The sequence below is a fragment of the Atractosteus spatula genome, chromosome 8 (genome assembly GCF_055471065.1).
Source record: "Atractosteus spatula isolate fAtrSpa1 chromosome 8, fAtrSpa1.hap1, whole genome shotgun sequence".
NCBI lineage: Eukaryota > Metazoa > Chordata > Actinopteri > Semionotiformes > Lepisosteidae > Atractosteus > Atractosteus spatula.
In genome coordinates this window covers 35,445,097-35,457,969 of record NC_142713.1, presented here as the reverse complement: position 1 = coordinate 35,457,969, position 12,873 = coordinate 35,445,097, and positions in this window count along the sequence as shown.

Below are 12,873 nucleotides of genomic sequence, written 5' to 3'. Positions count from 1 at the left end.
TAGTTGGCACTGAGCATGTTACGGAAGTGACATCACACCTATGATACCTACTGTAGATGGTGTACTTCTCCAATGGCAGAAAACCCAATCATTTGAATTAACTGAGTTTACCGTTGTCTAGAGAGTGGCTTGTATATGCCCTGGATTTTTTGTCATAGTTTCTGAGCTGGCTTGATTCAAATCTATACTGCTTCAACACTACTTTTCTGTGAAGCAGCTGGTAACCTACACCAGTTTCATCTCCAAAGTGTAAATAGTTTCACTGCATATTGTGCAAATGGCAAACATTTCTCTTCTTCTTCATAATTTCTTTCTGTGTTCTGAACAATATACTGTAGCAAGGATACAGACTAAACTGTATAACCGAACAGCTTATTCAATAACTATATATCATATTATTCTGTTAAATTAATGAAATTATACTTCAATTCTATTTCATAACTCTCACACACACTGGTAGCAGATAGAAAGGCATTCTAGACCATATAGTTTTTTTGTGACCTCATTGTGTGCAGTACTGCTGGGAGATTCTTTTTTACTTCTCCACTTCATCAATATGTTTTAAGTTGATCGTCTTTGAAGTGGTTCTTGAAATAAACTTTTCAATGCGAGAAAGCAGGATCTGAGACAAGCTTTGACACCTCATTGTTTACTCATCCCTTGACATCATGAACTTGTCGTCCACTTCAGCCATATGGTTTTAAATGAGGGCACAGGGAAACTAGTGGCAATTATATTGGCCAGCACCTCTGCAAACACCTTGGAATTTTCAGGATGCTAGTAGGCTGTTGGGGCACCATATTAGGATGGTATCTACTTTGCATTATATAGCTTATTTACACGTTCGTATGCTACACTTAATGCATGTAGATGTAAAAAGAAAATACTTAAATTTACGATTAGAAAAAACCTTCATATGGAGGATATTGCTAAAACTACAATACCCAAAATCACAATGTGATTTTTAAACTTAAATGAAACAATCTCAAAGGAATTTACTTTGTAACCTTTTTATTATCCAGAATATCCATCTTTTTTTTCTCTAAAAATTTTTTAGGTTTTTTTTTTCAGAAACGTTTTGTGCATTTATTTCATAAGCGAGTACTCTGCCCATAGGGGTTAACCTGCACAGCCCTCATTAAAGATTTCATGCTTATGTCTCTTTTAGTAGGACTTAGTCATTCTCTTTTATCTTTTGATTATTATGTTATTCAAAATCATAAGATGGAAACATCTGAATATAATCTCAAGAGTACCTTGCTTTTGATATCAGGACAAATGTATAGCAGAATCAGGCAGCATTTACCATGAAACCAATGGGTCTTACAAAGGAATTAATCACTGCCTAAAAATGTTTTTTTTGTCCCACAAGAAATAAGATTGAATTTTCTATGCTATAGCTTGAACAATTTTTGGAGGGATCATCTATATTTAGTAGGTGTGTAAAATATTTGATGTGCAGTAAAAATCATAAAATGCCCTACTCTAACAATTTTCACAATTCAGCTTACATACAGTGGGCGCACTGCAGTTCCTATTCAACTGAGCTTATTCATAATGGAATGCCTCCAATGTGGATAAAACAAACAGGAGGAGGAGAAACATTTGGTGTGCATATGGTAGTGGTATCTTTTAACCCCAATTAAAATAATCATATACACACAATCTGAATAAATGAGTAAGTGTATGGGAGTAAGAGAATAAATTAAGATATTTGTAGATATCCAGTTTTGTTAAAGATCCATCCATCGTTAGAAACCTTTTTTTTCCTGATCAGAGTGGTGGCCATGAACCTATCCTAGAAGCATAGGAATCAAAGCAGTTCTATACCCTGGACAGGACACTGGGACATGCGCACACACAAACACGTTTATCAAGACAATTCAGAGACAGCAACTAACCTAACTAGAATATGCTTAGTTATTTTTTCATATGCACTAGATTCAGAAAGAACAACCACAAATACATCAACCCCTACTTTTTATCACTAATATGTCCCTGTCTCACACTATGATTCCCAACAGATGTTCACTCTCTTATTATCTTTTTAGAGATTCTAGTAATCTGTAAACAAGGACAGCAGTTTTGTCTTGAATAATAAGCACAGTAAAATGTAAATAATATATTTTTGGTGTAGAAATTAAAACCTTTGTACAATCTTGAAATTAATTATAAAATCACTAGAAAAGTGGATGGGCGAAACAAACTTGTATTTGTTTCTGGGGGAATGAGTACAGTATATAACAGGAATAGATATTAGAAAGTATTTTGAAAATGTATTAATGCATCTCATGGACAACAGGGAGTTATGCTTACAGGCTAACCAACATATGTTTTCTACTAAACGTTTCCTGTAGTGAAGACTTTTATTGTCCCAGGTTAATTTTCTTCATATCCCTTGTTTCAATTGCAAGTGTAAGGTAATGAGCTGAATGCTCTTACAATGAGTTTTCTGTTACTAACCAACAGGAAAGTCTTCACCCCCACATTTGTTTTTATTGCTGTTTCCCAAGTGGCTTGTCTATACAGCTGTGACCCTTGTTTTCACAGTTACCTCAAAGCTGTTAGGTCTCTCCAGAGACCTCTTTGCTGGACAGATCAGCTGTGGTGCAAAAATATGGTACATTTCTTTATACAGTATGTAAAGAAACATACTGTCTTTTTCATGACTGCATGAAACAAAAAGTGAAAAATGACATCAACTAACAAAATGCACCCAGACTGAGCTAAAATGAACAGAATCGCATAACATTTTATGGAAAAATATATTTAAAGTGTGTGTTCAATTTTCATTTTGTAGAAATTATAAGGATCATTTAAAAGGTGCTTGAGCCTGAAATGTTAACTGTAAAGCTTAAATATTAAGAATTTGAAGCTTAGATTTGTAGCTTAGATTTAACTTCCTTATTAAAACAAAGAATAGTAAAGCCTTGCAATAAATTTTCCAGATTATTTGAAAAAAGTCCATTATAGGTACAGTAAGAAATAAAAGGATGTGAAAATGTAGGCTTCTCCTGATAATTTTCTAAAGGATTTTTTCCTTCATTCAGTTGAGTATTCATACTGTACTGTGTTCAGTGCACTTCTATACTATTGACATAGCATTTATCCAGCTCTTCTTCTTTAGTATGTTCTGAATCGTTCATTATTGGAATTTGAAGATTCCTTCCTGTTGCCTATTTTTACTTGTGGAAACTGAACATGTCTCCATAGCAACCAATAAGCTTAATTTGATGAAGAGCTAGAGAATATTATACATGAAAAAGGTAAGGATAGTTTGAATTTTCTTTATTTCTGGTTACCTTAATTTTGGAAATTTGAGGAAATTACCACTCTTGCCTGATACATTTAATAGTCATTGCTAAATAACAAATTGGTTTGCCATTGTAAGTTTCACAGTAGCATCTCAGGGGTTTTGAAAGAAAATAAAAAAACAGGTTTTGTTAATTTTGCACACATATATTTTAAAATTCTACTTTTAAGGCAGCTTTGTGAAAGGGAGTGTTGCCAGATCAGAGAGTTTTAGATTTATAATTATAGTACATAATATCTCATAGCTGAGGGGAAATACTTGAAAAGTGATTTAATGAAAGACTATCATGAAACTGGTTAAGTTTTAAAATTTCAAGACCAAGACAGCAATGGGTAACTACTCTAATGCTATACTGTGCAAAATTAAATGCTGCCTTGAAGCACACTGTCAAGGCATGAATAGTAATCTCAAACTGGAGCATTTGCAGAGTTGCTGAGGTAGTAAAGTTGCAAAGTGAAAAAGCCTCACCTCAAGGCTTTCGAAGAGTATTGTAAACTGAAGCCTGGAACTGAGGTTGTTAGGGGAAAAAAACAGCACAGTCATTAACATGTTCTGAAATATCTTTTTTCCTAGTAACACATTTATAAAACTACTATTAAACAAAAATGTAGCTAATTTTAAACACACTGACCCATCCACTTTCAGTCTGCTTGTCCTGGTGAGAGCTGTGGCTTTTAAAGACTTACCTTGCAAAACTAAAAATATTCCCCCCTCGTAAACTTAATTACTATTGAGAACATAATTGTGAGAAAAACTGTATTCCCTTGATCTACATCAATTCAACAACTCAAGGACAAGCATATTAGCTGGAGACTGAGAAACAGATGGTCTTGAAGAACAGTGTTTCTGCCTCAGGTAAGAAACATCATATTGGGCAAACAATAGTTGTCATGAGGAATTAGAATTTTTTTAACAAATCTGTCACTGATACTAGTCCTGTCCTTTTTATCATCTGATGATAAATATATCAGTCAATGTCCAATTTTAAATGACATTGTTATACTTGAATCCACCTTTTTAACAATGCTATTATACTGTAAGTCACATCTCAACAAGTCAATTGCATATGATGTACATGACTGCAAATGTCTAGACATCTTAGATGGTTAGGAGTGGCCATACTGTATACACAGTATGCGACAATCATCAAAAATGTTCTGAAAGCCTCCACTAGTGTTATCTACCATTATAATAATTTTGACTGTTGTTAATGCAGCAGAATTTTGGTTAAAAGAAACCAAGCTGGTCATTTAGTAATCTGTAATTCACATTGATCAGAATTTTCAAAAATTTAATGGTAAATTTCACATTAACTGTGAACATTAAAATGTTGTAGTAGACTGTCCATCACATTTAATTGCCTCACTGCTACATGTTCCTTGTCATTAACATTTGTTTAGTGATACATCTCTAAATGGACATAATACAGATCTATCAAAATGTCTAAAAGTTCAGATTGCCATTGAACTGTGTCTTTGTACAAAGCAGAAAAAGAGTAGAGCAATTAAAAACGTCTAAGACATTTGCACAGCAGTGTATAAAAATTTTACGCATACACATTCTTCATTCACACACCAGTGCATGTGATCTAGACATGTCAGTTCACCTAGGCAAATGTCCTTGGACTGTGGAGGGAAAGCAGAGCACCTGCTTTGGAGAAAACCCATGCAGATAAATTCCATAGAGGGAGCAGCACTAACTTCCACACCTCTTTGCCACCCACCCATAACATGTATATACAGCATACTGAGAGGCATACATGTGCATCAGATGTGTATAAATGAGTGGATAAATCAGTATTGTTGCATTTTTAATGTCTCTCTATAAACTAAAAAAATATATATATACTACGCCTTCGCCCCAAGTTACATAAGATTCAACTTACTGTACATAAATTCCTGTGGGTCCCATAATAAATTTTGTAAGTGAGGAAAGTTTACATTACATGTTTATGGGCATGGTAATCTAACAGGGACTGAATTTTGAAAATGTGTAGTAACAGATAATGACTCAAATTTAGCTCAATATAGCTGAGTTAATTGTGTTATACTATGATACATTATACAGTAGATCATTTGAGAACACATTTGAGGCATTTCTGGCATTATTTAAAGTTTATTTCAAGGTATTGTTTTGAAGTAAAAGTTTAATATAACATTTTATTTCTCTATACATTCTTCCAACATTTATTGTGGGTCCTAGATGAATTATTAAAATATATAGATTGTTGCTAATATTCATTCTCAGTCATTTTTAATATCTTTGCAGGTTTTTTTTATACTTTATATGGTATGTCTGATTTTTTTGGTGTTTGACATTTCCATTTTTGTAAGATGTTTAAAGTATGATCAGTAGTCCAATTTTCCAGGTTTAATGAACTTTAGGATACTCCACCCTCAAGGATGATAACAATGGATGGATACAACAGTGTTAAATTTGACAGCTTGGAACCACTATGTAATTAATCATGGCATTAGCTAATCAGTCTATTAGACATTTCAGCAGAGTATGATTAGCTAATGAAATGGACTGCTAAACAGAAGAAAGCATTTTCTTACTGAATGCCAATGGATTTATTTAAATTCAACAATTTTGAAATATTCAAGTGGGGAGCTGCATTAGCATGTGAGCTGCAAAGGAACAAGCAGAGGTTAATTCCATACTGTAAAGTAGAAAGAAGAAAAAACACAATATTTCAGCTCTGGAATTTTCTTCATGTTACAGACTGGTTCTGCAGTCCGTGTTGGGTGTTATGATAGACCCTATGTGAACCGGTAAGAGCTGAAGGAGACAGGTGGCAGAGTATGGGAAGACACACAGGGATTTAATGGTGTAGTAAAGTAACAGTGATAGTTTGTGTGACGGTGAACGGGGAAACAAAGAGAGGCATCCAAATCCGAGCAGGTCCAAAGGCAGGTCAGGACACAGTCCATGAGTCCATTAACAGTAGATCCATCGTAGGACACGACAAGGTTAAAATCCCCGGGAAGGGGGAAAACACGAACACTCGAAAACATGGAGATCTTGGGATGATAGGGCTCAGAAAATTGTAGGTGGCGGGGATGAGGCCTATGCCCTCAGGTGACGGATGTAGGGTATCCTGGTGCTAGGCGGGCCTCGCGACATCCATACACTAATGTTATGCCCCGAGCACTGGAGGCACTGGGCTTAAGTAGGGAGAGACACAATGAGGCAAACCTGGAACACATATCAACAATCACAGGGGACTATTGACAGGAGTAAATGGAGTGCTCTATAGGGGAGGGATGTCAACCGTAACACTTCACACCTGAAAACCCCCTTACCCTTGAAGAAAGTCCACCAGTTGAAACATTTTTGTTTCCTTCATCATATGGTTTCTTCTCTGAGGAAGATAGCAATCCTCAGAAGCAAAGGACATCTCTCTAAAAACCCAAGGACTAAAGTTGGTACAATGCAAGGAACTTGTTTATGAACTACCCATTCTGCCTTATAGTTAAGACCACATGCCAGATGTTTCATTAAGTTCACCTAATAAAGCAAACTTCCTGAAGTCAGAACTTCACTAATGACAATGAAGTCCAGGTAGTAGTGCCCAAAGAGAGCAGGGACAAAGTAACATCATTGTATTATAAAGAAATCCCATACCTTGTATCAGCAGTAAGTGGAAGTGCAAGGGGACTTTATTTAAAATATATTCCTATATATTTCCCTATCTGTAAGATATAACTGGTGGGTATTTCATAAATTAATTTTACTTATTTGCATATACAGTACCTTTCAAAAGTATTGAGGTTCTTGCAAGTACTTCCACTTTGTTGCTTTATAGCTTGCAGGTATGGCACTTTGAAATAATGATTAATATGAATTATTATGTACATTATATACATTAACACCAACTATTCAAAGCAAAAAAAAAGAAATAGTTACTATTAAATATAAATAGATAAGATATGATTACATAGTATTTAAACCTCTTACTGCTGTAAAAAGTAATTCACATGATTTTAGAACAAACGTCTCTGTAAGGTCCTTCAATCAAGCAGTGAATTTCAAGCAAGATTCAGCCACAAAGACCAAGGGGCTTTCGAAACAATTAAGAGAGAAAATTGTATAAAGACACCGATCAAGAGAAAGATACTAAAACATTTCAAGGGTTCTTAAAATGTCTTCGAGCATGGTGAATTCAATCATAAAGAAGTGGGAGACACCTACACACTGTCTAGACAAGGGTGTCCCACCAAACTGAACATAGGACAAGGAGCATAACGAATAAGAATATCACATCAAGGCCAATGGTAACTTTGAAAGTGTTACTGAGCTCAGTGGGATGGGAAAAATGTCAGGGGGTCAACAAAATCCCAGACACTTCACATGGTTTTGTGATCACACAAGGCAAAACTAGAACTTTTTTAAATGAATGTAAAATGCTACATGCGACAAAAACCCAACATACTGTAGTGCATCAATCAGTCAACACCTTTTCTACTGTCAAGTATGATGGTGGCATCATTAGTTCTGCTTCTCATCCGTTGGATGAGTGATAGACTGATAGGAATATAGGTGGAACAACATACTAGCAAATCATGAAGGAAAACCTGCTTTAGGCCTAGTACCTAGTACCTACAGTAGTACCTAGACCTAGAATAAAAATAGGAAGACAGTGGTCCATAGCACAAAAACCTGCTGTCGATAAGCGATCCCTAATTCCCTTAGAGCTTGAGAAAATCTGCTAAGAAGGATGGGCAAAAATTAAACCAAGCCAGGGTGCAATTTTGGTAGACACTTGCCCAAAACAAATTGTGGGTGGAGTAGATGCCAAAGGTACTTCCATCAAATATTGAATTCAAGGGCCCGCGTTACCTATGCAATCATCGGATATCATTTTTCTTTCTCTTTAGTGTTTGCTGCCAGCTGACATTTACAGTAACATGTCTTACCTTGGAAGTCTTCAGTTTAAGCATTTAGGTCTAGAATAAAAAATGAAGTTTTAAAAAAACATGTAAGCTTTATTTTGTAATTTCACAAAATGGTACACCATAGGAAAGATCTGAAAACTTTGCAAGGCACTTATGTACTCTACATTAAGTGTCACTGATGACTATGAGACAGGTAGGGCAACATTTTTGTTTAACAAATTTTAAACACATAAAATATAGTGTTGCAAATGTGTTTTGCTTTTGTTTTTTTAATAAATTAGTAATGAACAGAAAATTATCAGATACACATCATTATATACTCTAGTAAGCTATTATACTTTACCCTGATGGTTGCCACAAATCCACTTTTTCATACCACGATTTCATAAACTCGCAAACATAGTCCTTGCCCATCTTTCACAGACTACCTCAGCCTAAGAGGTAGAATTATCCAGGCTTAATTCTGTCTGCCTAACTTTTTTAATTGAAGCTAATCCAATGTGTCAAACAAGTAATTAATGCTGCTAATTTTAATAATTAACCGCTAACATTTCTCAATTCACCTCACTTGGGCTCCATTGAAGCTCATGCAGTTTCCTGGATAACAGCTGTTTATGTGGCTACAGTGTAAGTACAGATATTACATCTTAGACACGTGGTTATGGCCAGTCATTCAAACTGCTCAAGAGTTTCTATTGCTCATGCACCAGAGGGCAATAAGGTCATCCCAAGGTATTTTACGGCATATGTTGAACTTTTTATTGTGGTAACCAGGATAACTGGAGGAGCAGCATAGTTATTATGCTCATAAAAACAACAATACTTTATTTCCATATTTAGCTGAGCAAATTTTTGCATTTTGAACATGGTGGAGCAGCACCTCAATGCCCCCTATTGACCTGCAGAGCATGCTGTACAGTGATGATAACCAGCAATCTCTCTCATTGTGCTGCTAGATGAAAGCCTCACCAAGATTTGTACACAAGCTTCTGTATTTGGTTATTCTCATTCATCTTGCTCTTGCTAACTTATTGATTTAATCTTATTAATCTTACAGGTCATCATATTCTAGATTGTTTCATTCTCCTGGGATCCAATTAACTATTTCCTGCATAGAATTAGGACCATTCTTCTTACAGTATGACTCCAAGCAATTGCCATTTGAGTTTGAAGACTCCATAATGCTGTCAAACACTTTTATTTGTGCTCTAACCATTAGTTTTTTTCTGTCTCTTCTGATTTTAAAAAGAATTCAGTACAAGTGTACATGTTTTTGGGCTCATCTGTAGCTGCATTAAGGATTCAGTTTTTACATTCAGGCATTACACATTGATCAGAAACCATCTGTTTAAGGTACAAATGTACAGTACAAAACCCAACTTTTTTATCTAAACTTTAAAAAAAATGTAAAATCTGCTTTCTCTGTATCCTTATTTTTCTGGTTTGTTTTCTGTCACCTGAAAAGGTATTTTCACCATTATAATTGTATTTGATTTTCTAAAATCACTAAAACAGTATTGATGATATCAATATGATATCAGCGTTTCTGTTGTAGATATAAAATGATTTGAAATAACTGATGATTTTGACCACATTCTTTTTTGTTTCTTAGCTAATTGTAAGACCTGTTTTGATGTTTGCTTTGCAAAGAGCTTCGGCTCATAGTAAATTGAAGTTCTTCTGGGCTTTTGTTTAAATATACTTTTCATCAAAGAAACGGTAATAGTTTAAGTCCGATTCATTTGTCTTCAGACTTCTTTCCACTCAATCTAGTGTTTTGAAAACATCTTTGCATATTCAGTGAACTCATGCTCATTGTTTTCTTAGCAGTACATCTGTCTGTCAATAATTCAGAAAAAAATACTCCAAAGGACACACGAGAAACCAAACTGCACCCTTAGGACATTGTTATCTAAAATCATGCATTACAGAGCTGCAACTCTACAATAAAAGGAAGTGCTGAGCTTTAATAGCTGCCTAAGTGACAATAGGCTACTGATGCCCTTTATCAAATGTATCTCTTTTTCTCAGTAGCAATTACAAATTATCATAGCACCCCCACCTATTCTTGCAGGGATAATAAATCAAAGTCACTAATTTGAGGACTCCCAGTTATTCTACTGATTTGATAACAAGCATTAATAGAATCAGCTGCTTATCTGTCTCACCAGGAGAATCTTATATAAAAAACAGATATATACAAGAGGAAAGAACAGACAATTACAATTGTATTTGTTATATATGCCAGTAAAATAGGTTCCTGTTGCCTTACTGTAGAGCTGATAACATGAGAGCGTGAAAGCAATGTAAAGAAGTGCTATCAATTATGGTCTCATTGTTTCAGTTTCATGCATAATTAAAGCAGGACAAAAAAGACACCACTCTGTAACAAGAAGCAAAACAAAGGATTCAACACACTCAGCCTGGCTCAAGAGAAATCATGAATATTAAACAAACAGCAAATAAAACCTTTGTAATCACAACGTTTCTATTAGGTTAGAAAAACAGTACTGGCTATGGTCTTTCCAGAAAGTGTCAAACAAAAGTCAGGGAAAGTACAGTAAACTTGGCATTTCATGCTCTTGAAAATTCAATCAGTTTTTTTCTACATAAAGGCTTTTCAAATACAAGTTTTTTCTTGAACAATATATTGGTGCAGTTATTATTATTCTAACAGGAAGCCACATTTTGACAGGTTTATAAATTACATTTATGTTGATGTGTGTGTATATTTTGCTTGCTATTTTTCAGTTTATGAATTCATTACAAAACTATAAATAATAAACAGCATTTTTTTCCCCTAGAATAGAGTATAATTGGTGCCACAGTCCATTTTTTCTTTGTCAAAAATCCCTGAAAACATTAATAAATACAATATATTTCTATTATTTTATTTTAGGTAACAAAGCAGGAGAACAAAAATTGACCAGAAGACCAATTTAAATAGGAAGGCATTCACTGGAGCTTTCTGAGTGAAGTACCTTTGTCAAGGGTACAACATCAGCATCCTACCAAGGATTTAAACCCATGACCCTCCAGGCTAGAGTCCTCAGGCATAAACACTACTTGACACTACTCCCTTAAAAACCTACCTGAGATTTTTTTTAAGTTAAAAATAATATTTGACACAGAGAATGAAGCACAATGGCAAGCTATTGTAAAAAGAAAAAGAAAATGATAAACTGCAACTCTAAGTGTATTGAGACAGTAATGAAGGGTTGCTTAGAAAAACAATTATCAGTGGAATAGTCTCTTTAAGAAAAAAATAACATCGGGCTCTAACAGATAATCAAATCCAATTCACCTTTGTTATGGAACTCAGGTTTAGAGTCTCTGTTTTTCAGATTCTCATCAAAAACAGGATTTTGTATCAAATTTTTGGTTTTCAAAACTTTTCTCCCTTTCAGGGACTCATAAAATCAAAAAACTTGTTCCAAACAGGTTTGTGCATTTCCAGATGGAAATAGCACAAATGAAGGAGGACAACTGAAGTTGAGGTTATTTTGGGAGAAGGAATTGTGAGTAGGAGGAGATCACCAACAGAGAGCACATGCTGCGAGCAGCAGCTATGGAGTCTAACTGCTTTCCAAGATCACAGGAAGCCTGAGAGGTACAAGGGCTGGCAAGTAAGAACTGGCATTGTAGGATGCAGTTAACAAAAGCAAAATATGTGTCCATCACGTTTGGCATTATAAAGTTAAAAGTGTAGAACTTTATTAAGGGACGTATGTTGAAATTATACAATTCAATTGTATAATAAGACCCAGTTTAGAATATTCTATACAGTTTTGGTCACTGAGGGGCAAACAAATATTGCTTCTTTGTAATCTGTCCTCATAAGACAGCTATATACTGTATAGTCCAATGGGTTAAATATCCTACTTTAAAAGAATGCCTTATTTTAACAGGATAAAATAAATTTATCTGTTTCGTATTGAACAAAAGACAGAGGATCTGATTCAAGTATCCAAAGTTCTCAAAGCATTAACAGTGAAAAACATAAGACAGAAGACACACTTGAATATCTTTAGATATGTATCTAAAACTGGGAAAAGGTGAGTTTTTTACACAATGTATCATGGAGTCTGGAGCAATCCAATTTTAGAAGTTTCGTATAGGTTTTTTTTCACAGAATTAAAGCAATAATATACCACATGAACATATTAACCTGCAGATGCCTCCCTTAGAAAGTACGATATAACAATATTCATTTATAATTCAACATATGGAATCTTTCCCGTTACCTGAATGTGACACAAAATGTTCAAAGAGGCACTTGGCTCTTTGAGTGTACTTATAGTAACTTTTTTCATATCTGGTCTTTGGTACAGATATTAAACACTTTTTCCATTCGTTCGATATTTTAAGCCTGGGGAATGTTTGACACCTTGGCACTCTTACTGTAGCTGTTTCATTTGCAACACTAGTCCTTACTGACTTCTCACTGTTTTCTTATTGTCCTTATGGTTGATTCATTTGCACCCATTAATTTACCCACCAAGGCTCAAGATTCTCCTTATATAAGCATAACACTTCTTATATCTATCCAGGCTCTTCATATTTCTTGCCCTTTTTGCTCAACTTTCTTTTGCTTCACTCATCTTTTGCTTTTGAGAGGCTATGGATGGGAATAAATTATTACAGCATGAAAAATTGACTAGA